The sequence below is a fragment of the Saimiri boliviensis genome, chromosome 9 (assembly GCF_048565385.1).
Source record: "Saimiri boliviensis isolate mSaiBol1 chromosome 9, mSaiBol1.pri, whole genome shotgun sequence".
Taxonomy (NCBI): Eukaryota; Metazoa; Chordata; class Mammalia; order Primates; family Cebidae; genus Saimiri; species Saimiri boliviensis.
In genome coordinates, this window is record NC_133457.1 from 64209205 (window position 1) to 64237083 (window position 27879).

Consider the following 27879-nt stretch of genomic DNA (forward strand, 5'->3'; position numbering starts at 1 on the left):
ACCATGGAGGCTCCAAGTGACATCAGGGGCAGGTAACATGTGAGGAGACAGATGTAATACAATTCTTCGTCCTTCCCTGTATCCATACCCTTTGCCACGTGGCTTTGCAGTTTCTTGCACTCCTTGATTTTGGATTTGCCTTTGTGACTTGCTTTGGCCAATGGGACAAAGCAGAAGTCATACTGTGTTGGTTGCAAACCTTTAATGCACTTTTGTAATTTTGTTTGCTTTCTTGAACCTCTCCCTCTGCCAAAGAGAAACACACCTGTGTTAGCCTGCTTTGCCAGAAGAGGGATAAGAGACTCATGGAGTCAAGCTGAACTGCTCCAGCTAAGTTGAGTCTAGATCAACCAACAAGATCATGTTCTCATTCTTTTTTAGGAACTTAATTCAAAAAATTAAAAATTATCTATTACAGTGTTTTGTCTACCCAACTAGTATGGAGTAAACTTATTTAGTCTGTGTAGGAAAATATTTCTTTTTTAACTTTTTTAGGTTTGGAGATGCATGTGAAGGTTTGTTACATAGATAAACCCATGTCATGGGGATTTGTTGTTGTACAGATTATTTTATTGCCCATGTATTAATTCCAGTACCCAATAGTTATCTTTTTTTCTCCTCTCCCTCTTCCCACCCTACATCCTCAAGTAGACCCCCGTGTCTATTGTTCTTCTTCTTTGTGTTCATAAGTTCTCATCATTTAGCTTTCATACTTACTGCATGTACGCACATGCAGTATTTGGTTTTCTGTTTCTGCATTAGTTTACTATGGATAATAGCCTCAAGCTCCATCCATGTTTCTGAAAAAGACATGATCTCATTCTTTGTAGGACTGCATAGTATTTCATGATGTCTATGTACTGCATTTTCTTTATCCAATCTGTCATTGATTGGCATTTGGGTTGATTCTGTAACTTTACTATTGTGAACAGTACTGCAGTGAACATCTGCGTGTATGTGTCTTTATGGTAGAATGATTTACATTCCTCTGGGTATATACACAGTAATGGGATTGCTGAGTTGAATGGTAGTTCTACTTTTAGCTCTCTGAGGAAGATCCATATGGATTTCCAAGATGGCTGAACTAATTTACACTCCCACCAACAGTGTATGTTCCCTTTTCTCCACAACCTCACCAACATCTGTTCTTTTTTTACTTTTTAGTAATAACCATTCTGGCTGGTGTGAGATGATATCTCATTGTGGTTTTTATTTGCATTTCTTAATGATCAGTGATGTTGAACTTTTTTTCATATGCTTGTTGGCCGCATGTATGTCTTCTTTTGCAATGTGCCTGTTTATGTCCTTTGCCCACTTTTAAATGGGGTTATTTTTTTCTTGAAATTTGTTTAAGTTCCTTATAGATACTGGATATTAGACCTTTGTCAGATGCATAGTTTGCAAATATTTTCTCCCATTCTGTAAGTTGTTTACTCTGTTGATGGTTCCTCTTAAGCTTAATTAGATCCCACTTGTCAAATTTTGCTTTTGTTGCAATGGCTTTTGGTGTCTTTGTCATGAACTCTTTGCCTATTCCTATGTCCAGGATGGTATTGCCTAGGTTGTCTTCCAGGGTTTTTATAGTTCAGGGTTTTACATTTAAGTCTTAAATCCATCTTGAGTTGATTTTTGCATATGATATAAGGAAAGGGTCCAGCTTCAATCTTCTACATATGGCTATCCAGTTATCCCAGCACTATTTATTGAATACGGAGTCTTTTTCTCATTTCTTGCTTTTGTCAGCTTTGTTGAAGACCAGATTATTGTAGATGTGTGGCCTTAATTCCGGGCTCTCTATTCTATTCCACTGGTCTGTGTGCCTGTTTTTGTACCAGTACCATGCTGTTTTTGTTACTGCATTCCTGTAATATAGTTTGAAATTGGGTAATGTGATACCTCCAACTTTGTTCCTTTTACTTAGAATTGCCTTGAGTATTTGGGCTCTTTTTTGATTCCATATGAATTTTAAAATAGATTTTTCTAGTTTTGTGAAGAATGTAATTGGTAGTTTGATAAGAATAGCATTGAATCTGTAAATTGCTTTGGGCAGTACGGCCATTTTAATGATATTGGTTCTTCTTATCCATAAGCAGGGAATTCTTTCCATTTGTTTGTGTCTTCTCTGATTTCTTTGTGCAGTGTTTTGTAATTTTTATTGTACAGAGTATGAAAATATCTTTATTTAGCCCTCACACTTTGATTATATGTATAATTCCAGGTTGATAGTTTTTTCTTTCCACTCTTTACACATATAATTCTATGTCTTCTGCTTCAGTCTCACGTGATGCAGGGCTCTGAACAAAATCTGCCATTCTGTACTAGGTTCTCCCCAGACACTGGCAAGTGATTGTAATCCCTGGGAGGGGTAACAAAGCTATCTCAGGCACCAGCCTCTTTCCTTTCCTACCTCTGGCTTCACATATTGAGCCCAATTCTAGTCTCCTACCACATGTGAAAGTGTTTATGGCTCCCTTTCCTGAAAAGGCATTAAGTTCTGGCTCAAAGTGCCCATTTACAGTCCTGGTTCCCCAAGGACCATGTGGCTTCAGCCCCTGTTTGCCATGTGGGCTGTCTTTTGCTTCACATAAAGTTTCCATTAACTTCTAGATAAACTATCCATATTTTTAATGTAAAAATATTGTCTTATCCATTTTTACATACTTGGAGCAAAGGAGAAAGCATTTGGCATGTGTTCACTCTGAGGCTTTGAACAAAACCCTCAATCAGTACTTAAATGTAACAATGAGTTCTACTAATTTTTTTCCTCATTTTGCTTCCTGCCTCCTACTAATTCTTGGATTTGATTGTTTTGTTTTGTTTTGTTTTTCTTACCTGAGTACATAGAAAGAATTTAGTAATTTTCTTACCTGAGTACATAGAAAGAATTTAATAATTCAAAGTAAATCCAGAGTACCGAGATTTTTAAATCATTATTTTTAAGAAAATAGTTTTCTTTCATCTTCAATCTTGAATAACAGTTTACCTCAGTATATGTTTCTAAATATAAAGTAATTTTCCCTCAGCACTTTGAAAATTCTGCTCTATTGTCCTTTTTGCTCAATGTTTTTGATAAGAAAGCTTATGGTAATCTGATTTTCATTCCTTATTATGTAATATGTGTTTTCTTTCTAAAAGGTTTTAGGATTTTTCCCTTTATTCTTTACATTCTGATATCCACTCTGAAGTCTACATGTGGCCTTTCTTAATTTTGCATTGTGCATTGTGTTTATCAACATATTTGATCTTTCAGTATTTCAAGTGACAACCTAAACAACTAATCAGTATCAGGGAATGAAATAACCTTCTCTTAGAATCTGACCAGCCCAAGAAGTCCCAATGATACCAACACAAACGATTCCTTGAAAATAGCCAAGCCAGATCACCCTATGGTAAAGTCCACATCTGATGCTCAATCAGGTTTGCATGCCCCACCACTATATAACCAATCAAGAATCAACAGACATCTGAGAGCTTTTTTATGAAAGATGGGGACAAACCAACCAATAGATAAAAGCAACCTTGAAAAAACAGATTCTGAAAAAGGAAAAAAAAAAAAAAAAACACAGACAGAGAAAAAACATATTATCAAAGGCTTCAGGGTACTTAGAGAAAATGTTGCAGCCCTAGAACTACTTTAAAAAGGAACATTCAGACCTAGCACATTGGCTCTTGCCTGTAATCCCCAGCACTTTGGGAGGCCAAGGTGGAAGGATTGCTTGAGCTCAGGGTTTCAAGTTTACAGCAAGCCATGATCACAACACTGCATTCCATCCTGGGTGACAGAGTGAGACCCTGTCTCGAAAAAAACCAAACCAAACCAAACCAAAATAAACAAACAGGAACATTCAGAGGACTTTAATGCCATTAAAAGAAATTCAATAGGAAGAATTGGAAAATAAAATTTAAAAAATGTACAAAAGTAGAACAAAAATAAACAAGACATACACAAAAAGTGGTGGTGGGGAGAAGATCTGAATAGCAGTTTTAGAGAGAAAAATAAAAGAATTTAAGTGAAACTGCTATCAAAGGAAAAATTCAAGAAAATTTTCCCAGAATGGAAAGACATGAGTTTCCAAATTAAAAAGACCTAGGAAATGCCCAGTGAGTGGACTCATACCAAGGCATGTCACTGGGAGATTTCAGAACACTGGGAAGAAACAGAAAATACTTATGATGTTGTGATGTAATGAGAAATACACAGAAAAGAGCAACTCGAAACACTCTAAAAATTTTTTAAGCCATTTTTTAAAAGAAATGTATGTTTGGTCTTCATCCCCCGTTCCTAGCACAAAGCTCCTAAAACGCTTGCCATTTCCTGAGTGATAGGAGCACCTTCTGTTACAACATTGGGTCTTAGTCGCTGGTTCCTGACATAAGAGCCTCTATGACCCTTGGAATCTCCAGAGTGATAGGAGAGTCTTTTTTCATGTTAATGAGATAACTGGTGGCTGGGTCCCCCAAATAACTTCTTCTCCATGGTCTGGTTGGGGTCTGGTTACCAGAAAGACCAGGAGGGGAAATGGGCTGTATATTGAGCTAATAACAAATGGAAATGACTGATCAGTTATGCCTACATAATGAAACCTCCATAAAAACTCTAAATAACACTTCAAGAAGTTTCCAGGTGGGTGAATACATCATTGTGCCAGGAGGCACATCCCAACTCCATGGGGAAAGTTGGGACCTGCACATAGGACCCTTTCAGACCTTGCCCTATGTACCTCTTCATCTGGTCATTCATTTGCATTCTTTATAATAAACAGTAAGTGTAGCTGAAGTGTTTCCCTGAGTTCTGAAAGCCATTATAGCAAATTATCAAACCTGAGGAGAAGGTTGCGGGACCTGTTTTAAGCTACATTTTGCTTATCAGGTTGGTCGTTGATTTGTCAAGGCTAGCTAGGTGCCTGGAACTCCCCTTGAAGGAGCTCAAGATTTTCCTTTATTTCCATGCTTGGGGGCAGTGGGTTCCTAAAAATGGTCGCTGCTCTGTCTCCTCCTAAGTCGCTTGGCCTCAATTTCCTGTTAAATAAGAGGACTGCACTTGATAGTCACTCAGGTTACAACTAGGTCTAACAATTATTTTATGTTCTACCAATAATATTCTAAATGACAAAAAACAGATCAGACTGATCTTGACAAGGAAACCCTCTTATCTTTTAAATAGAAATAAAAACATTTTAGAATAGACAAATAATATTTGATTTGGGCTTTGAAATTTGCAAAGTAAATAATATGAAGTTCTGTTGGTTGAATAAAGTTGGTCTACTGGATCCATTTCTTTCCTTCCTCTCTTTCTTTCCTCCTTCTTTCTTTCTTTTCTTCTTTCCTCTTTCTTTTTCTTTCTCTCTCTTTCGTTCTTTTTCTTTCTTTCCTTCTTTCTCTTTCTTTCTTTCTCTTTTGATGGAATTTTGCTTTGTGGCTCAGGCTGGAGTGCAGTGATGCTATCTTAGCTCACCAAAGCCTCCACCTTCCAGGTTCAAGCAATTTTCCTGCCTCAGTCTCCCAAGCAGCTGGGACTACAGGCACATGCCAACACCCAGCGAATTTTTGTATTTTTAGTAGAGACAGAGTTTCACCATGTTGGCCAGTTGTTCCCAAACTCCTGACTTAAGTGATCCACCTACCTTGGCCTCCTTAAGTGCTGGGATTACAGGCATAAGCCACTGTGCCCAGCCTAGATCAGTTTCTTCACATGAAAATTCCATAGCAGTTTTTCTTTGAGCCCCTTCCCCATAACTTCCCTGCTTCATAAATTCTACTTAAGATGTTGTTTTCTCTTTCTGATCTCTTTGTGGGCAGAAAAAAGGTAGTGATGCTTAAGTAATACATGATTATGCTCATCTTTTACTTTTTCTTATGTTCATTTCTAGAGTTTCTACTGCAATTATTTTTTTTTGACTGAGGATGGCTAAAAATGTACCTCCAGCTACAGCTTGTAAATGAAAGATAAATGCTTGATGAGCTGCTATTAGAGGTTCCTGAAAATAAATACCAGGTGACAGTTTGCACTATTCATCAAAGAGCATTAACAGAGGTGAGAGGGAGGCTTACTTTTTATTTTTAAAAAACAACCAAATGAAAAAAAGTCATCAATAATGCTACCACTTAGAGATGACAATCTTTAGCAGATTGCATCATTAATAGTGTCTTCCAATCCTTTTTCTTGGCAGATATAACCAACTATGTGATCCAGAGACACATTTTACAGGCTTAGTACATACAAACTTTCACATACATAAAATCTGAATATGCCATAGTTGGAGCTATGGAGGAGATCCAGTCCCTGCTGGAGATGATGCTAGGATTGAGAAAAAGAGGAAGAAATTCCCTGGCTTCTTCCTTTCTTTTTTCTCCAGTCTCCCAGTCGTGCCTCTCATTGGCTGGACCCAGCCAGACGTCAGCTGACATAAGAGCCTGGAAAATGCAGCCCATGTTTGGGAAGCCCCAGGAAGTCACAGGAAGAAAGGGAGAGGCACAAACAGGCAGAGGATCAGCACAGCCCACCCTTCTTGCTACTCAGCCTCCATGCTAATCTTCCTACCCATGCTTAACTCTCATAAGACAACCTCGTGCTTCTATCTGACATAAAATGTTAGGCAGAAGATCTGTCCTACAAGTGAAGATGTTCTTGCTCTGTCCCAATGAGGGGGTACTACAAAATCTCATCTGTCATGTTGTCCACATCAAGTCTAAGATCTCCAAGGGATAGTCAGCACCATCAGGTCTGGTTGTCTCTTCTCATACCTGGTTGCCATTGAATTAAAGTTGAGCACCACTGAAAGTCTTTATGCAAAACCACAGGGAAAGGTGAAGGGCAGTGGCTTGGAATTACTGGTTTAAATATACTTAACACTGCAGTCTCAGTCCTCAGCTTTGTATCTGATCATGAAGCCATAGTTGATACTTATCACATCCTCTTTCCATTACCCATTCCATAATACCCCTGCCTTCAATCAGAAGCTTAGCTGGTTGGAATTCTTCAGAGTGAGGTGACCCACCTTCATTCTTTATGGGTTTTAGTCCTTCATCATCCTGACTTTCTCTGGTCACTCTTACCGCCTCTTCCATGCTGACCTTTTCTATTGAACATGCAAGTGTTAAGAGGTTCCCCAGGGAATTCCTGATTCCAGACATGGTCTTCTGAGTTCCCACTGAGTAGAAATGCCTCCAAATCAATGGAACTATGGTGTCTCCTGATGTAAGCATTCTGCTCTCGGGAATTAAGATTTCTGGACCAGAAGTCAAAGTTACAGATAATGTCAAACTCTTGCAAACAGGTTATTAGTTATAAAAAGGGGCCCCTGCCATTTCCATCACTTGGTTTCCAAACTGTGTGCTCTTGCCAAGAGAGAAAATAAAACATATATAAATTATTGGCTCAAAACACATCCTGTGAGACAATATCCCAACTTGGTAAAGTATTGTCTCCCAATTATATCTGCCATAATTGAGTCTTTAGCAGACCATTCTGCTATTTTATCAGGCCAGCTGCTTCTGGGTGATGGGACACATAGTAAGACCAGTTGAATCCCTTGCTCTACTTACTTATGATAAAATGAGCTGTTTGGTTGGAAGTGATGTTGTGGGGGATACTTTGGGGGTGAACAGGAATGCCATAAGTCCATGGATAGTGCTGCTAATTAAAGCAAATTGAACAGAAACAATAATTCACACTTGGAAAAAAAATTCAGCGAGATAAAAATGCTGCCCATTTAATTATGGAAGGGCTTCTATGTAATGATCTACCATCAGGTGGCTGGCTAGTCTCCCAAGGAAATGATATAATATGAGGGGCTCATCGTTGCTGTTGGCATAGTGTTCATTCAAAAGCAGCAGCAGCCAAATCAGTCTTGGTGTGGGAAAGTCTGTGCTGTTGAGCAGAGGCATGGCCTATATTTCTGATGCCAAGGCCACTGCTATGGTTTGAATATTTGTTACTCTTTACAACTCATGTTAAAATTTAGGCCAGGCATGATGGCTCACACCTGTAATCCCATCACTTTGGGAGGCTGAGGCGGGTGATCGCCTGAGGTCAGAAGTTTGAGACTAGCTTGACCAACATGGAGAAACCCTGTCTCTACTAAAAATACAAAAATGAGCCAGGTGTGGTGGTGCTTGCCTGTAATCCCAGCTACTTGGGAGGCTGAGGCAGGAGTATCGCTTAAACCCAGGAGGCGGAGGTTGTGGTGAGCTGAGATCCTGCCATTGCACTCCAGCCTGAGCAACAAGAATGAAACTCTATCTCAAAAAAAAAAAAAAAAAAAAAGTAATTGCCATTGTAACAATATTAAGAGGTGGAGCCTTTAAGAAGAGAGAGCCTTTAAGATCAGGGCATAGGCCTCCATCCTCAAGGGTGTGACTGATGCCGTTATAAATGGGCAAATTCAGCCTCTTCTGGCCCTTTTCTTGTCCTTCTACCTTCTGCCATGTGAGAGCATCGTAAGAAAGCCCTGGACAGATGCCAGCCCCTTGATCTTGGACTTTTCAGCCTCCAGAACAGTGAGCCAATAAACTTCCAGTCATTATGAATTACCCAGTCTCAGGTATTCCATGACAGGAGCACAAATGGACTAAGACAACCACTTTGTATTTCTACACACAAACCCCCTGAGTAAGCAACAGAGTGACTGAAAAAAGAGACTGACTTATATCCACAGGATGATCATCTTGTAGTTTGATTACTGTGAGGCTCCACTGATGTTAACGCTGTCTGCTCAGTATTTACATTGGATACAAACATCTTTATACTCTCCTAACTCAGGCTTCCCAGAAGCAGAGCCTGAAACAGAGGTTCATATATATATATATATATATATATATATATATATATATATATGCAAAAATTTTCCGGTGGCTTAAACAAATAGATGTTTATTTATTTCTCACAGAGACAATGACTACACTGAAAAGAGTTACTAAGCACTGGATTGTTCTGGTCATCATGGGAAAGATGTGAGATACATATATATATTTTTTTTGAGACAGAGTGTTGTCTGGATGGAGCCTGAACAACAAAATTTTTTAGAAGCTTCTGTAAACCAAAAATAAAATTCTAAGCCCCTTGTAGGATACAGTAAATTCCTCTTCAGAGAGCCAACATGTCAGAATGTTCAGCTTCCCTGTTCTTTGATCTCCATTTTAAAGTTTAACTTCCTCACTCTTTATGGCTCCTTGCCCCTAGTTTCAGTAAATAACCCTCTCCTAGCCTCTGTACTCACATATTTAGAGTTCTTAGTCATCCTCAGTCACTTGCTCTGTCCTTAGTTATCCTTAGTCACCTGCTCTGTAACCATCCTTCCCACCAAAACTGCTCACCCCACCACTCTGGCTCATATCCCAGCTCTCTTCAAAATAGCCAATCAGAATTAGCTTAGACTGTGCGGTCCAACCCTAGCCAACAGGGGAGTGACACAGCAATAGGGACTAGCTGTGTTAGTCTTCCCTTCTTTTGTCCAGTGTGCTCTCACCATTGCTCCATCCATGAGATGTACCCTTCTATAGAAGTAAATTTGCCTTGCTGCGAAAATTTATGTTCAAGTGCTAATTCTTTTTGCAGCACTGAAAACTTGTTTCTAACACCCTCAACTGACTGAATGGAATACCACTTGGCCAAGAAACCCCCAGTGTAACTTTGAAAACTGAGTTCTTGGCCATGATGGGATTGGAGGTCAGACACACCTCCTTATACCTTCTTCCTGGCTAACCATGTTAGGCTTTCTTCCCTTGGGGCTTAGCAGAAACCAGCCCTTTCAAAAGACTCCACCACTCATATAAATCAACCAAGTGCCTAAGGCTGCCCCTTCTTTTTTGCCTGAAAAGAGATCAGTAACCACTGAAGTAGTTCTGGTCAGTCTAAGGAGAATGCACAGTAAGGGTTTTTGTGTCCTCTGCTTCACCTTTTGATATCAGAGGGCCCTCAGATCATGCTAACATTGCTATGTTTTGTCCCTGAGACTCATGGAGCAGCAAGAAGCTCAATTGTGTGTGTGCATGATTCTCCTTTCATAAGTATTTGTGACTCTTCCTATAGCTTAATAAATATGCATATTTGCCCACTGTACTCCACATAAACTTCTGCTCCCTTTGCCCCTCCCTTGAAGTGTCTGTTTCTGGCTTCTTACTAGAGGCTGTCCTTCCCAGCCTGTCAGAATGGCCGTCCTGCAGGCTGCAACCCTTTATGAGACATAAAGCTTTCCTTCCCACATTTATGAACCTTATCTTTCTTCAGTTCACACTTTCAAGGTAAAGTACAGATTACAATAAGAGACTTGAGAGACACATCAACTAATCAAATGTGTGAACCTTACTCAGATCCTGATTTAAACACAGCTTTTCTCACCAGGAGCAGTGGCTCACACCTGTAATCCCAGCACTTTGGGAGATTAAGGCAGGTGGATTGCTTGAGTTCAGGAGTTTGAGACCAGCCTGGGCAACAGGGCAAAATCCTGTCTCTACAAGAAAAATGCAACAATTAGCCGGGCATGGTGGCAAATGCCTGTAGTCCCTGCTACTTGGGAGGCTGAGGCAAGAAGATTTTGAGCCCAGGATGCAGAGGTTGCAGGGAGCCCTGATCATGCCACTGCACGCCAGTCTGTGTGACAGAGCTCGAACTTGTCTCAAAAAAATAAAATAAACACAGCTATTTAATGATGGCATTTGTGCAACAATCGGAAACTTTAACACTAAATTTTTGATGAAGTTAAGGAATTACTGTTATTTTTAAAGTGTGATCATGATATTGTACTTACAAATTTTTATTTTTAAAGAGTGTTAAAGATATTGTGGTTATGCTTTTTAAAAGGAGTCCTTACATTTTAGAGATACTGACTGGAGGAAATGCTTATAGATTAAGCAATATGATTTCTGTGATTTGCTTCAATATAATCTGGAAAGGGGGAAAATGGATGGGGACATGGTTGGCCATGAATTGATAATGACTGATGCTGAGTGGTGGACCATGCAGGCTCCTTCAGTTGGTCTATTACTTTTGCATATGTTTGACGTTTTCCATAATAAAAAGGCATTTAAAAAGAAACTTCTAAATTGTTCTTCATATGCAGCCTATACTGAAAACTGCTATTCATACCCTTACTTATTTTTTTGTCTGCTCAATTGTCAAAAACTGAAAGGGGTTTTCTAAGGGTTCTCCTCCCATGACTTCTATATTTCTATTCATTTGTATTTTCTGCAATGCTTTATTTATATATTTGATTGCTTTATTATTTGTCACAGTAGGTTTATAAAAGATATTCTTCTTTTCTTTAAAAATAACATTGCTCATGGAAAAAGCAAAGAAAAATAAAGCAGAATATAAAGGTATATGGTGAAAAATAGACTTGCTTTTCAACTCAGATCCCCAACTTTCTTGCTTGCTTTTTTTTTTTGAGACAGTCTTACTCTGTCACCCAGGCTGAAGTGCAGTAGCATGATCTTGGCTCACTGCAACCTCTGCCTCCTGACTTCAAGCGATTTTCCTGCCTCAGCCTTCCGAGTATCTAGGACTACAGGCATCTTCCACCACACTTGGCTAATTTTTGTACTTTTAGTAAAGGCAGGGTTTCACGAGTTTGGCCAGGCTAGTCTTGAACTCCTGACCTCAGGTGATCTACCCATCTTGACCTCCCAAAGTGCTGGGATTATAGGCATGAACCACTCACTATGCCTGGCCCAGATTCCCAACTTTCAGTCCCCCTTTCCAATCACCACATTCTTCTGTCTCCATGGAGGAATAGTGACTACGTATATAAACTGTAGGGACAGAAAGGTGTGATACCTTTCCTTCCCATCATAAGTGTCACTGCAGATACTCATATAACAAAAGACAGGTTAACAAGAGAAAAGCATAACAGATATATTTAATCTAAGTTTTACATAACCCAGAATGCTTCAGAAATGAAGACCCGGGGAACCAGGGAAAACAGTTTGTTTTTATGCTTAGGTTTGATGAAATATGGATAGCCATGTAAAAATGTGGTTAGACAAAAGGATATGACCTAATAGTAATAGATTGCGTGGGGAAGCACAGAAAGGCCTGCATGTTCAGAATCTTCTTGGCCTCTCTGTTGTAGCCTTTATTCATCCTGGGTATGGGGCAGAACCCTCTGGAATGAGGGTCTTATAACCTACTATCAGGCAAGGGCAGATCAGAGAACATCTTTATGGCCAGTGCTGGGGCTCAGAAAACAATACCCCAAAATGAAGTCCTCCAAAGCAGCCTCAAGAGCAAAAGTTTCTCCCTGAGGCTAGCCATACAAACTAGAATCCCTCTTCCCAAGGCAGGTCATAGAAACCAGAACCCCTTTTCCCCAAAGCCAGCCATTAAACCTAAACATAATACCAACTTTTCTTCTACCTTTCTGTGTAGAGTATTACATATGTAAGTTAGAGTATTATGTATGTAAAACTGGCCATAAAAAATTATCTGACCTTCCTTGCTTGACTGTAAATCATAAAACCCCCATTTCAGAAAGGATCCTGCCCCATACCCATGGAAAGAATACATGCTCAGAGAGGGCCAGAAGAGTCTAGACAGACAGGCCTTGCTGGATTTCCCCACTCAGTCTAATAGCATTAGATCAGACCCTTTCTGTCCAATCACATTTCTACATGGCTGTCCACACTTTATTGAACCTAAGCATGAAAATGGACACTTTCCCCTGTGTCTTTGGGTATTCCTTCTGAAGACTCCTGTATACTCACATTACATACATTTGTATGCCTTTTCTCCAGTTAATCTGCCTTTCGCGAGTTGGTTTTTCAGCAAACCCTCAAAGCACCAAGTGGAACTCCCCAGACTCTGCAGGAGCTCTTAGACAGAAACATTGGGAGAAGTTTGGAGTAATAGCTTGCTTTGGGTAAAGGGAGTCCTAACTTCTAAGATCCCCCCTCCACCCTTGGGGAAGAGAAATTCTTGTTCCCGACTTACTTCAGGGGAAAAGGAAGACTGGGAGACAGGAGGGCAGGAGGGCAGAGAGGCCTTGGTTCTGAGGCTGCTTCTGAGAACTTCCAGTCTCCTTTAGTTCAAAGAATTCAGCATGTCAAAGTTCCATGCTTTGGAGTATCACTTTCCGAACCCTGGCAGAACATACATATATGCACGTGTTCATATACTTGTAACTGTCCAAGGGGTTCCCCTTGCCTGCTGCGTAGACAGAGCTGATTCATCAAGACAGGGGAATTGCAATACAGAAAGAGTAATTCACACAGAGCCAGCTGTGTGGGAGACTGGAGTTTTATTATTACTCAAATCAGTCTCCCCGAGCATTTGGGGAGCAGAGTTTTTAAGGACAACTTGGTGGAGAGGGGGAAGCCAGTGAGTCATGAGTGCTGACTGGTCAGGGATGAAAGTCAAAGCTGAGTCAAAGCTCTGAGACAGCTTAGAGAGTCAAAGCTGTCTTCTTGTGCTCAGTCAGTTCCTGGGTGGGGTCCACAAGATCAGATGGCCAGTTAATCAGTCTGGTGGTGCCTGTTAATTCATCAAGTGCAGGGTCTATAAATTATCTCAAGCACTGATCTTAGGAGAAGCTCAGGGAGGGTCAGAATCTTGTCTCCCCGAGCTGCATGACTCCTAAAGCATAATTTCTAATATTGTGGCTAATGTTAGTCCTACAGAGGCAGTCTAGTCCCCAGGCAGGAAGGAGGTCTGCTTTGGGAAAGAGCTGTTAGCGTCTTTGCTTTAAACTACAAACTTAAGTTTCTCCCAAAGTTACTTTACAGTTCAGCCTATGCCCAGGAATGAACAAGGACAGGCTGGAGGTTAGAAGCAAGATGGAGTCAGTTAAGTTAGATCTCTTTTGTTGTCTTAGTCACAATTTTGCAAAGGCAGTCTCATACTTGAATGTCCTTTTTAAATATACAGTTGGATCCCAGCATAACCATAACAGGTTCATTTGCCCAATGCATGCAGCAAGTCAATATGCCAAGACACTGGTTGCAGCAGAGAAAGAGCTTTAATTGCAAGGCCAAAGAAGGAGGAGATGGGGGAAACCTCAAATCTGTCTCCCAGGGAGTTTGGGGATAGGGATTTTAAGGATTTTAAAGTGGGCCAAAGTGTGAAAATTATTGATTGGTTGAAGAGTGCAGGGTGAAGTCTTAAGACGGGGAGATGACGAAACTACATTCTTCTGCTGATTCTGTTTCTTCGTGGGGGTCTTCAAACTGGTCAGTGTCAGCTGTTTCACTAACTAAGGATATTTTTAGTGGAATCTAAAAAATACCTTAAGTAATTCATAAAGAAAACCTTTATGATTCTAACATCAGAATTCCTATCTGTAAGAACAATGGGGATGCAAATGGTTGGCATCTAGTACTATATGACTTTTGCTTACAAAAAAAGTGGGTCAAAGTGCATCCTATTAATGTTTAATTATAACTGTATTTCTGCCCTGTGAGGATGTTTTCACCAGGATTTTACGTACTATTAGATTCCTTGCATTTATCACTTAAATCAGGTATAGAAAATTGCTTCAATGGAAAACTACGCACATCCTGCAGCATTATCTGATTCTGTTTCTATGAGGGCTATTTTATAACTCTGCAAGTTATGGATAACAATGCAAAATAATGTCTATAGACATGCAAATTAAATCTGTCAGATGGCGATACAACCTCCCCCCACCTCCTGCCCATGGAAAAACCAGTTTTGTCCCCATTTGTACAACATTCCTTTATGAGTGTTTGCTTCTTGTTTGAACCAATTATGGCATCTTTTGAACCAGCTATGACACTTGCTTGGTTCCCTCATTATTAGTAAAATAAAATCTTTAACGTGTTCATTTTCTATCTTTATGAGAATCAGTCATAATTTTACCATTTTTCTTTTTGAGAATTATCTTGAACGGTATATAACAAGTTAAATATACAGCTCACAGGATGTAAAGAAAACCCAATTGTATTTTTGTCTCTTGTTATCCTGATGTAATTGTTAAATACAGTGAGTTCCAAGTTTCTCTTCAAAGAATCAGTATGTCAGTTTCGTTGTTCTTTGAAAATGTATTTCTAGCATAGTTTACTTATGTGAAAGCTTTTCCTTTGCTACTGAATGAAAAAATCAGATAAGCCCTTTAACTTTTCTGATTACTCTTAGGTTGTAGAAGACTACAGTCACTTTAAGTAACAAACAACAGTCGAGATATAGAAATTAGAATATATCCAATTCAAGACATGGATTAACACTTCAGTTTTCTAAGTTGCACATTCTGATCCCAGACTCTACCTTGCTGTGCTCATCTTCTTCTTGCTCTCCCAGACGACCTCATTCTCTGCGGTCTTCAACATTTCTACTTGTCTGCACCCTAAAAGAATTTTGAAAAACTATTTTGGTTACATAATTTTTCAGTTGATGCTTATAATTATCATTTTTATGTAGTTGCAAAGGATATAATTTTGTTTATTTAAAACTTTAAGGCCAGGTGCGGGGGCTCAAGCCTGTAATCCCAGCACTTTGGGAGGCCGAGGCGGGTGGATCACGAGGTCAAGAGATCGAGACCATCCTGGTCAACATGGTGAAACCCCGTGTCTACTAAAAATACAAAAATTAGCTGGGCATGGTGGCGCGTGCCTGTAATCCCAGCTACTCAGGAGGCTGAGGCAGGAGAATTGCCTGAACCCAGGAGTCGGAGGTTGCGGTGAGCCGAGATCGCGCCATTGCACTCCAGCCTGGGTAACAAGAGTGAAACTCCTCCTAAAACAAACAAACAAACAAACAAACACACAAAAACACTTTAAAATATATTAAATAGAGCTGAGCATGGTGACCTGCGATCTCAGCTACTCAGGAGGCTGAGGCATGAGCATCACTTGAACCCAGGAGGTGAGGTTGCAGTGAGCCAAGATCATGCCATTGCACTCCAGCCTGGGCAACAGAGTGACACTCTGCCTAAAAAAAAAAAAATAAAAAATTTTAAAAAAAATATGTATATATATATATATATATATATATATATATATATATATAAAATATATGAAAGAGATTCTATTTAACAGAAAAATGTTACATGCTTTCTCCCTCTCTTTAAGCCCATGTTTTCATTCTATTTCATCCACAAAATCTATCCAAAAGGTAATAGTGATTATTCTAAGAAGTCTTTGTTTACCCTGCCCTACTTCTTTGCACAAAAATATGCAAACACCAGAAAAATATTTTGTTAAATTTCCTCTGATCATAATACTCATATGGGAGTTAAGAAGAAATTATTTAGACAGATAGTGAGGGTAAGGAGGTCCTCGGTAAGGTTTTTCTTTTAATTAAAAACAGTCCCCCAATCATTTTCTTTTCTAAAAAGAACAGCCTGTAAAATTGAGCTGCAGACACAGACAAGCAAGCTGGAAGCTTGCACAGGTGAATGCCAGCAGTTGTGCCAATAGGCAAAGGCTACCTGCGATAGGCACGTTCAAAATGGTGGCTCCATCTTCCCTTCTCCTTTCCAGCCACATGTACAGTGCAGACAACATGTGCTGGCCAAGTGGAAAGCCCCTTTACATAATAAGATTAGGGCGGGATGGCCGGGCTTGCCCATGCATTGAGTAAATGTCACACCTGCTCCAACCAATTCGTGGGCCCTATGTAAATCAGATACCACCTCCTCAAGCATGTCTATAAAATCTGGGGCACTCTGCCACAGGCTGGAATTCCCATTTGGGTGGCCTTCTCTCCCTCAAAAGAGAGAGGATTGTTCTCCTTTCTCTTTCTTTTTCCTATTAAACCTCTGCTCCTAAACTCACTCCTTGTGTGTGTCTGTGTCCTTAATTTTCCTGGCATGAGATGATGAACCTCAGGTATTACGCCAGACAGTGATGCTGCTTCAACACTCTTCAACAGAACTTAAAAATGTATACTGAACTACTGTTAGAATCATTTTTGGTAAGCAATTTACTGAGACAGTGTACACATACTGTAAATATTGGTAGGCAATTGTTAAACATTAAAAATAAAGTTGTACTGAAAATGCAGAAATGCATAGGGCTGGTTTTGTTTTCCTCGTTTGTTTTAGGTTTTAAAGCTAGAATGAGATAGGACTCCATATCAGTTCTGTTACCAGAAAGGGGTCCTGATCCAGACCCCAAGATAGGATTCTTGTATCTTGCACAAGAAAGGATTTGGAGTGAGTCCATAGAGTGAAGTGAAAGCAAATTTATTAAGAAAGTAAAGGAATATAATAACGACTACTCCATAGACAGAGCAGCAGCATGGGCTGGTTATACTTATTGTTACTTCTTGATTATATGCTAAACAAGGGGTGGATTATTCATGAGTTTTCTTGGAAAAAGATAGGAAATTCCTGGAACTAAGGGTTCCTCCCCTTTTTGGACCATATAGGGTAACTTCCTGGCATGGCCATGGCATTTGTAAGCTGTCATGGTGTTGGTGGGAGTGTCTTCTAGCACACTAACGAATTGTAATTGGTGTGTAATGAGCAGAGAGGACAACCAGAGATCACTTTCATCACCACCTTGGTTTTGGTAGGTTTTGGCTGGCTTCTTTGCCACAGCTTGTTTTATCAGCAAGGTCTTTATGACCTGCATCTAGTGCCAACCTCCTATCTCATCATGTGACTTAGAATGCCTAACTCCTAGGAGTACAGCCCAGGAGATCTCAGCCTTATTTTACCCAGTCCCTATTCAAGATGAAGTTGCTTTGGTTAAAATGCCTCGGATAGTTCTATTGCTATTACCTTTTTCTTTTATACCCAAAGCACTAAAAAGCCTTGTTTACAAAAAAACATAGAAGAATATTTGCTTCAGCAGCACATATACTAAAATTAGAATGACACAGAGAAGATTAGCATGGCCCCTGCACAAGAATAACACACAAATTCATGAAGGTTTTCATATTTTTATTACATAATGTATCAATTAACAATAAAATAAAGCTTTAAAAAATACATAGTAGACTATCCTTTCAACCTTAAATATCATATGCTGATCTGTCATTAGAAATTGTCTGCAATGATTTCTCAGCTGACAAGTCATTATGTAAGTCAGATATTTATCTTTAAAATAATCCTGGGTTCTTTTTTATGTATGAAGGTTCACTTTCTGAAAATTCATTAAGCTCTATACATAAGATGTGTTCAACATTCTCTACCTGGGATATAATTTAAAAGTGTCTTCTAAACCACTCACTTGTTTACCATGAATTACCTTAACTACAGCCTTGCTGGGTCATGGGGGCTGGCTCTCCCTTCTCCCGTGATGAGTACCTTTAAGCCCAGCTTCCCACAATACCAATGTTTTTTCTCCCTGGGTGAGGGGACTTTAACATCTGCAGACCCCTGTCAAAGAAAACCAGAGCCAGACAGAAGTTAAGGCAGTGAAGACAAATTTTATTCAGGAGCTACTGCAACAGGGAAAGAGACCTCAGTTTAGTACCGGCTCCCATCTGAATACAAGGACAAGTGGGAAATTATGGCCGAGGTGCACAGTGGGGTCAGTGGATGAAAATTACTAAAAGAGAACATCAGGAATAAGAGAGATTCTAAATTGACTCAGCTTCTAGCTGAAGGCAGCCAGGATAATAAGGTATTGTACTAAGGGAGAAGGGTTGAGGGATTTCATCAGATATCAAGGGTAGTTAGATACCAAGGGTGGGAGATTCTAGTGAAACTAACACAGCAGGATTCTTTCTGAAAACAGAATAAGCATAAGAACAGAGCCCAAAGTCTGGGTCTTAAGGGCTTAGGAGAGCCTGATTAGTGTTAGGTCAAAGAGAGAGTCTGTTGCCCCAGATGTCCCTAAAGCCCCAAGGGTAGGACAGCTAACTTTCCTAGACAAATTCTGAAAACAACTGGCACTCCAAATCATGACTGCCTGATGCCACTTCCTCCCACAAAGGCCACTTCTAGGAATGGGTCTCTCTACTAGAAAGAAAAAATGTCTGGCAGAAGCCCTGGCCCTAGAAACAACTCATGTGCAAAGATGTTAAAATGAGGGACGTTGTACATCCCTGTCTTGTTTACCTTGGCCTGGGGACTTTTCCTTTACTCAATAAAGTCTATTCCTTAAGTCATGCTTGCAAAGCCAGTGGCAGGATAGATCCTTCTTCAATTTTATTAAACCACCAGACTTGCAAAAGGATTGATACTGAGTTTTTGGGGTCATTCATTAATGACCAAGTTTGACACCAGTTTTTCAAAAATCCCTGCTTGTTGCCCAGGGGTCAGTGCATGATAGTGAGATTCAGAACACACGGGTTTCTTTTGTAAACTGGAAGCTGAGCTCTAAAGGGTAGGTAAGAAAAGAAAGACCAGTACTGGCACCCAGCTGTGGGCAAATTTCTCAAGCAAATCAATTTTAGGAAAAAACATTTGGCTTCTGAAAGTTTACCCCCTTAAAACTGTTGCTGCCCCTGAATCCCTTAAAACATCTCACGGGCGGGATGCAGTGGGTCACACCAGTAATCCCAGCACTCTGGGAGGCCAAGGCGCGTGGATCATGAGATCAGGAGTTCAAGACCAGCCTGGCCAACATGGTGAAACACTGTCTCTAGTTTAAAAAAAAAAAAAAATAGCTGCTTGTAATCCCAGCTACTCTGGAGGCTGGGTCAGGAGAACTGCTTGAGCCGAGTGGGCAGAGGTTGCAGTAAGCCGAGTTTGCACCACTGCACTCAAGTCTGGGCGACAGAGCAAGACTCTTGAGAGAGTCTCAAAAAAATAAAAAATAAAAAAACTCACAAAACCCAATTGGGGAGGCTGTTTCCCCCCATTCACAGATGTTATTTCAGATACTACCAAGGTTAAAGCAAGGATTTGAGAAGTAATGAGGTAGGGCAGTTCTTCCTTGGCTGGTGGCTTCTCTGGAGCTGGCGGATGATTGAAGCTGGCATTTTACCTTCTAGAGCTTTCTGGGGCACTTCGGGGAGCCCCAGCTCTGTGATCCAGCTTCAGGTTCTCCTGAAGAGGATGACATATTCTGCTCCCTGGCCTAGCAGCATTTGTCAGCCCTGGGTCGTGGTGCTGCATTCAACATTCTTCAGAGTTGAAGACATCTCACCTCCCAGGTGCTCCTCTTAAGTGGGACTTAATACAGTTCAGTCTGGATTTTTCTCCCACCTGCCACATATCTGTCTAGTCTACAGAAAAGCCTCATCAAACCCTTACCCCCGCCCCAAGCAGAAAACCATGGGAGTACAGTCTGCTAACTAGCACTCTCATGGCTCTAACATGAAAGGAACTAGTTAGTCCATCTCTAGCCCTGTAGATTTGGGGGTTACACTCCAGACTACCCAAATGGTCACTTACCAAGCTTTCAGATGGTCTCACTGAAGATCTGCCTCATTATATTTGGGATCACGGAATACATCCCCTTGGGGTAGAAGGGATGGAATTCACAGCACAATTTTTTTTCCAAAGAAATCTTTTAATCTCTCTTCCCATACTCTGACACTGTTAATAATCCTTAAACCTGCTAGATGTTTGTAACCAGTTCTCAGGAATATTTCATTTGTCAGTCAGCACATAGGATCCATCTTAAACGTGTTTGAGAGTTTGTATTAATTATATTTCTATCTCAGGTTAAACTGAGACAAGAAACACTCATGCCATACCATTCTGTTAACTGCTGTCTTGGTCTGTTTTCTGTTGTTGTAACAGAATGCCTGGCACTGGGTAATTGATAAAGAAAGGAAGTTTATTTGGCTCACAGTTCTGGAGACTGGGAAGGGCAAGGGCCTGATGACAGCTTCTGGTCAGGGCTTTGTACTGCCTCATAACTTGGCAAAGGGCATCACATGGCGAGAGGGCAAGAGTGTGCAAAAAAGACAAAACATGAGGGGTGGCCTTGCTTTATAACCATCCACTCTCATGGTAACTAATCCAGTCCCATTAGAGCAAGAACTCACTGATCCCCTGGAGAACTAACCCAGTCCCATGAGAGCAGCATTAATCCTTTCACGAAAGCAAAGCCCCTATGACCCAAACACTTCATAAAGATCCCACGACTTTTCAATGTCATTACATTGGAAATCAAATATTCAAACCATTAGTAACTGCCTATGTATGGCAGTATCAGTAATTGTCTGGATGCATCTTTATGGATATATCAATAATTCATTTAATCTCTCATGGTTGTTTACTTCAACAATGCTTTAATAAATATATCCCTTTACCTGTGTTTTTAAGTCAACTGTTAATATACCTGTAGCATACATTTCTAGAAAAGGAGCTAAGTCACTCTCTAGGTTATACCAATTTACCCTCCCAATCTAAGTATAAAAAAGATGGTTTTTCCACATCCTCTGAACACAGTACCTTATTAAATTTTTAAATCTTTTCCAGTGTAATAGGTGAAAAATCATATCCTATTTAAATATGTTTTCTTGATTATAAATGAGGTTAAATATATTTTTATGCAATTTAAAACCACTTATTACTATTTTTTTTTTTTTTACTAAGAGATGCCTGTTCATGTCCTTTGCTCATTTTTTCCTGTTGTGCTTTTGGCATTTTTCATATTAACTTGTAAACACTTCATGTATTATTAAGGAAATTGGCCCATTGTCATGTGTGTTGCAAACAGATTTTTCCATAGTGCGAAAGGGCATAGTGGGCAGGAGCTCCAGTGAAGAGGTGGTTCCAGGCAAACGTACTATAGTTCAGGGCATTTAGAATGTAGCTACATTTGGAACAGCTTCTCTCACATCTCCTGTCTCCCAGATGTTACCCTCTCATTCATAGCAGCTCAGCAATGAAGATCTAATTGAAGTGCAAGAAAAAGGGTCCATTGGACAGTCACCATGGCAACTGCCCCTCCCACAGTATTTACCATTCAAAGGCTTCTGCAGGCATTCATGTACTACAAATTAGCAAAGAAAGATTTCCAGATTCACAAACCTAATTTTGAATGCAGTTTGGAGGTGCTTAGAGACCTAAAGAATGCCTGTGGTTTCTACAGGGAGAGTACTAGGAAAAGAATTGTTTTCAGTTCCAGCTTCTGTGGCAGGATGATTTGTTCAGACGTTAGAGTCTATTTTGTTTTTGGTGTAATTTTTCTTCCATTCCCACCATCGGCGGAGGGTTGCCAGCCCACAGTGCTTGCTGGTCTCACGAGTGGTTTATATTCCTGGGCACAAAGCACAATATGCTTAAAGATCATGTCTGGTCTTGCCCTTAGGGAAAGCTCAAGCTCACTGAAGAGGTTAAACTATAAATCCGGATGGGGAGAGTCCTGGTGGGGACAAGCCAATTCTCTTTGGAGGCAACAGGACCAGTGAGCAAAAGCAGGAGAGGCTCTGCGAAGAGGGCAGACCTGTGACCACTGCTGAAAACATCTAGGCTGGTGACAGAACCTGGTCATGACGGCTAGGGCTTCTAGGGAAGTGGGGCCCTAGGCACTGGGATTCCCCATCCTAACAAAAAATCCCAGTCCCAATGGCAGAAAAGCAGGGGCCTGCCCACTTACAAGGGACAATATTTCTGATACCCTAAGCCATCTCAGCCCTAACCACTGTGGCCTGAGGATTGTCGGTGCTTCCACGCATATAACCCCTGGGATATATGAGTGACTTTATGGTAGAGTGTCAGAAGAATCTTAACAGTAACTGAAGTTACATTTTCCATCATTTTGGCTGGTTGAGAGCTCAAAAACATTATTATTATTATTATTATTATTATTATTATTATTATTTTGAAATGGAGTCTCACTCTGTTGTCCAGGCTAGAGTGCAGTAGCATAATCTCCGCTTACTGCAACCCCTGCCTCCCAGGTTCAAGCAATTCTCTGCCTCAGCTGCCTGAGTAGCTGGGATTACAAGTGGCTGCCACCACACCCGGCTAATTTTTGTATTTTTAGTAGAGATGGGGTTTCATCATCTTGGCCAGACTAGTCTTGAACTCCTGGCCTTGTGATCCATCTGCCTCAGCCTCCGAAAGTCCTGGGATTACAGGCATGAACCGCCGCACTCAGAAAAATTATTTTTAATTTTAATAACTTAATGCAACATCCAATTGGACACATCAGTCTGTGGAATAAAATTTACATCCAGTGTACCTTTTTAGACTAGTATTGTAGGAAGCCTCAGCCAATTCAGCTCCTGACAAAAATCCTACCACAAAAAAAAGTACATTCGTGACATGATTTTTATATTGTTTTTATTTTGCCCACTTAGTAAATACTTTACAAACACATTTTGTTTTATTTTATTTTTGAGATGGAGTTTTGCTTTTGTTGCCCAGGCTGGAGTGCAGTGGCACAATCACGGCTCACCGCAACCTCTGCCTCCCAGATTCAAGCAATTCTCCTACCTCAGCCTCCCAAGTAACTGACAGGCATGCACCACCATGCCTGGCTAATTTTGTATTTTTTAGTAGAGATGGGGTTTCACCATGTTGGTGAGGCTGGTCTTGAACTCCCCATCGCAGGCGATCCACCCACCTCAGCCTCCCAAAGTGCTGGGATTACAGGCATGAGCCACTGCTCCCAGCCCTTTTATTTCTCTTCTTTTATTTTCATGATCAATTATAGCACTTTTATAGGAAAAAATAGGTTTCCTGAAAAGATACTCTGGTTATGACTTTTCATCAGTGGGAAGTAAGTATTAAGTATTTTAAAGTCTGACTTGTCACAGTAGTTTGTTCAAATCAAGGATGGCCTGGATGGTTCTCTGCTGCCCTCCAGTGGGAAAGCTAGAGGAGGTCAAAGCATTTTTGAAATAGAAAACGGACTGGTTTATGTGTCTAATATGTAAAATATATAGACAGAAAGAGATAAAAGAACCGAAGGATGTTTTCTCCTCAGCGTGTTCAGAAATAAGTGAACTGTTGAACAATGAACCATTCAGCACCATGACTTCTGACAACTGCTAAAGGATATTGTAAAGACTGTATTTAAAACTGAGGTGTTGGCCAGGCACAATGGCTCTCGCTTGCCTGTAATCCCAACACTTTGGCAGGCCAAATCAGGAGGGTTACTTGAGGTCAGAGTTGGAGACCAGCCTGGCCAACATGATGAAACCCCGTCTCTACTAAAAATACAAAAATTAGCTGGGTGTGGTGGTGTGTGACTTTAATGCCAGCTACTCGGGAGGCTGAGGCAGGAGAATAGTTTGAACCTCGGAGGTGGAGGTTGCAGTGAGCCGAAATTGCACCACTGCACTCCAGCCTGGGTGACAGAGCGAGACTCTGTCTCAAAAAAGAAAGAAAAGAAGAAAAAAAAGATAAAATGGAGGAGGTCTTTCTGCCGGGATAAAAATAGTATACAACTTTGGACATAAAAATTTTAAGCATTCTGAGTGTCCATGTATACTTCTACAATCTTGCTTTACTTCTGCATAATTATTTAATGATAATATTGTAGTCTATTATATATCATAACACCCTTATTTATTTGAAGATTACTAAAGGGCTATAAAGAAATTTTGCAGCTTCTCAGTTTCTCCATGAATCTGATTACTATCCACAATAGGTGTGCATTAAGAAGTTTATTTAGTTTACTAACAAACCTTTTACGTAAAAAGTTTGCCAATCCCTGCTAAGTCACAATTCCTACCACATTTGCATCCTGCTTTAACCAACTGATAGATATTTTTTATAGTGAAGGAAAAACTTAGAAAACGTACAACAAACAAAACAAAACTGTTATACAAAAGGAGTGGATTAATCCTTGAATACTGACTGACTCTTACATGCTCATTTCCCCCTGTACCTCTAAATATATTTCTAGAACTGATGTGTTTAAAATAGACAGATGTCTGTGTCAGTAGCAGGGCAAGAAAATAAACTCACCTGCTCAAAAAAAATAGTTTACTTAGCATTTCTGCATTAGTTAAATGGGTCTTATTCTGTTCATTTAAAAATCCATCTTTAAAATATACAAATTAATATATCAATCACTAACAGACAGTGGTCGTTATAAATCAAGACTCTAATGATGCTGTGTTTTTAAATATATTTTCAAAATATATTAATTCCTCTTGAACAAACAAACAAAAAATGTGAAAACATCACCTCTCCCCCCTGGTAAACAAGATGCCAACTCTGGAGTATGGTGCAAAGACGTACTGGATACTTGCCCTGTGTTCAGCCAATGGACTGAACATGGAGCCAGAAACATGTGAAGCACCAGGACAATCCAAAAACAACAACCAAAACTTTTCATAAGACCTTTTCCAGGTTGTAAAAGCAAGAGAGGAGGCAAGAGAAACAGAAAATTTTAAGCTGATTTGAAAACTTTTAAAAAGCGATAGAGCCTATATTACATAAAACTTTATGAGACAGTTGACCCTAGGAAATTACAATACGTTGCCAACATTTCCAGGGCAAGCTGATCATTAAAATTATACCTAAAATATATTAAATAGTTCTTGCACACTATATGCTATGCTTAGATCATCTCATTTAAATTCAGAAGACCCATATGAGATGGGTACCATTTTTATTCCCATTTTACATATAAAGAAACGGAAGATGAGAGAAATTGGCCGGCTGCAGTGGCTCATGCCTGTAATCCCAAACTTTGGGAGGCAGAGGTGGACAGATACTTGAGGTCAGGAGTTCAAGACCAGCCTGGCCAACAGGGCAAAACTCTTGACTTTACTAAAAATACAAAAACTAGCCAAGCTGTGGTGGCGGATGCCTATAATCCCAGCTACTTGGGAAGCTGAGGCAAGAGAATCGTTTGAACCCCAGAGTTGGAGGTTGCAGTGAGCTGAGACCGCACCACTGCACTCCAACCCGGGTAACAAGAGACTCCATCTTGGGGGGGGGGGAAAAAAAGAGATAAATTAATTAACTTGCTCAGGTAATTGGCAGAAGAAAGATCAAACTTCAGAGAATGATTTAAAAATAACAAATCCAGTTTATTTGGAAGCAGAAGGCATCTAGAACTCTTACTTACTTTTTATATTTACTACATTTTTATTTATTATATATGTGAGGTTTCTTTCAGGATGTTAAACTTTTTTCATGCACAATCTATATTTTATTGCACTAAAATGCTTAAAACGAAGTTTCAAGACTCAAAAAGAACAGAACTATGATATACCTCAGAAGTGCCTTGTGAGAAAAGCATTGCTATTACTATTTTACAAATTAGTTAAGACCTTGGGGACTTGGAGAACTAAGGAGAATTCTTAAAGAGCAAAAGCTGACCTAGGACTTGACCTCCTATCATGTGAATAACTTCAGGTGTGTGAGGTTGACTTGAGAATATTCCTTAGGCGATGGCACATTGCTATCATTAGGCATTCACAGGGAATCTGAGAGATTATGTGAACACATCACAGTACAGTTGGCCCTCCATATCCATGGGTTCCACAGCTGTGAATTCAAGTAATTGCAAATAAAAAATTTGAAAAAATTCCTTCTGTACTAAACATGTACAGTTTTTTCTTGTTATTGCCTAAACAATATAGTATAACAACTATGTAGCATTTACATTTTATTGGGTATGATAAGTAATCTAGAGATAATTAAAAGTATAGAACAGGTGTGGTGGCTCACACTTGTAATCTCAGCACTTTGGGAGGCCAAGGTGGGCAGATAACAAGGTCAGGAGTTCAAGACCAGCCTGGCCAACATAGTGAAACCCTGTCTCTACTAAAAATACAAAAATCAGTAGGCCATGGTGGTGTGCACCTGTAATTCCAGCTACTCAGGAGGTTGAAGCAGGAGAATTGCTTGAACTTGGGAGGTGGAGGCTGCAGTGAGCTGAGATCACACCACTGCATTCCAGCCTGGGTGACGGCTGACAGAGCAAGACTTGTCTTAAAAAATAAAAAAAAGAAAAAAAAAAAAAAAAAGAAACAAGGGCAACAAAATACTAGCAAACAGAATTCAACAACACATTAAAAAGATCATTCATTACAACTAAGTAGGATTCAACCCAGAGCTGCAAGGATAATTCAACATATACCAATTAAGTAATACGATATATCCTTTTAACAGAATAAAAGACAAAAATCGTATGATCATTTTATCACAATTAAAAAAAAAAACCTTAAAGAACTGGGCATAGAAGAAACACATCTCAATACAGTAAAAGCCGTATACAATAGACCCATGGCTAGTATCAGACTAAATGGAGAAGAACTGAAAGTATTTCCTCTAAGATCTGAAACCCAACAAAGATGCCCACTTTCACCACTGTTACTGAACATTTTAACAGTAGTCAGTGTCCTAGCTAGAGCAAGCCGGTAAGAGAAATAAATAAAAGGCATACGAATTGGAAAGGAAGAAGTCAAATTATCTTTGTTTGCAGATTTGATCTTATATTGAGAAAAACTTAAAGACTATCAAAAAACTATTAGAACTGATAAACAAATTCAGTAGAGTTGCCGGATATAAAATCAACATACAAAAATCAGTAGCATTCCTGTATGTCAATAGTGAACAATCTGAAAAGAATTCAGGAAGATAATTTCATTTACAATAACAACAAATCAAATAAAAACCAAGGAATAAACTTAATCAGAAAAGTAAAAGATCTCTACAATGAAAACTATAAAACATTGAAAGAAATTGAAGAGGACACACAAAAAATGAAAAGATATTCCATGTTCACAGATTGTAAGAATTAATACGTTAAAATGTCCACACCACCCAAAGCAATCTACTCAATGAAATCCCTACCAAAATACCAATAACATTCTTCACAGAAATAGAAAGAAATCCTAAAATTTATATGGAATTGTGAAAGGCCCAGAATAGCCAAAGCCATTCCAAGCAAAAAGAACAAAACTGAAAGAATCACATTACCAGACTTCAAATTATATTACAGAGCCATAGTAACCAAAACAACATGGTACTGGCACAAAAACAGACACACAGACCAAAGGAACAGAATAAGAACCCAGAAAAAAAATCCATACATCTACAATGAATCCATTTTTGACAAAGGTGCCAAGTACATACACTGGGGAAAGGACAGTTTCTTCAGTAAATGGTGCTA

General features: G+C 39.8%; 1 protein-coding gene and 1 non-coding gene across 4 annotated transcripts in view; one reads left to right on the forward strand and one right to left on the reverse strand.

Moving 5' to 3' along the window:
• Positions 1-27879, reverse strand: part of SCN11A (sodium voltage-gated channel alpha subunit 11) — a 178316-nt gene that overhangs the window by 137713 nt on the left and 12724 nt on the right. For 2 of the 3 annotated variants that reach the window (XM_074406054.1, XM_074406053.1), the window contains exon 2: positions 15215-15293. The gene's annotated coding sequence lies outside the window, so the exon portion shown is untranslated. Of the gene's footprint in view, positions 1-12925; positions 13075-15214; positions 15294-27879 lie in introns of all 3 variants that reach the window. The other variant, XM_074406052.1, reaches the window with a different exon arrangement.
• Positions 17734-17836, forward strand: LOC120360867 (U6 spliceosomal RNA). Its single transcript, XR_005577268.1, has one exon. It is a non-coding gene; the product is annotated as a U6 spliceosomal RNA (small nuclear RNA).